The 331-nt window shown below is 71.9% G+C and overlaps 1 protein-coding gene across 1 annotated transcript in view; it reads left to right on the top strand.

The window, feature by feature from the left end:
- The window catches only part of MKX (mohawk homeobox), a 59653-nt gene that overhangs the window by 1785 nt on the left and 57537 nt on the right, over positions 1 to 331 (top strand). The gene's annotated exons all lie outside the window — the stretch shown is intronic.

Raw genomic sequence — 331 nt, 5'->3', positions numbered from 1 at the left:
CATCCGCGGGGGCGCGCCGGCCGCGCCGGGGATGCTAAAGGGAGCGGGCTGTCTCCCGGCTTGGACTGCGGTCTAATTTATAATCCTTGGCCGGGGGTGGGGGACGGGACGGGGCGACGACACACAAGAGGAGACGGAGAAGGGGGGGGGGGGGGGGAGAGGTTTCCTGGTCCGGATTCATTAAACGCCGGCGTTAATGAGCGGCGCGAGGCTGCGGCTGCCGGCACGGCTGCCGCCGCGCCGGCAGTGCTCCGCGCCCGCCCGACGGGGGTCTCTCCCGCGGACAGCGTGACCCCAGCCGGTGTCTTCAGCCTCCTTCCCCGGGGCACCC

The sequence above is a fragment of the Haliaeetus leucocephalus genome, unplaced genomic scaffold (genome assembly GCF_000737465.1).
Source record: "Haliaeetus leucocephalus isolate CR32 unplaced genomic scaffold, Haliaeetus_leucocephalus-4.0 Scaffold0, whole genome shotgun sequence".
NCBI classification, from domain to species: domain Eukaryota; kingdom Metazoa; phylum Chordata; class Aves; order Accipitriformes; family Accipitridae; genus Haliaeetus; species Haliaeetus leucocephalus.
Note: the sequence above shows the minus strand (reverse complement) of the source record. Positions and strands in the feature narration are given on the sequence as shown.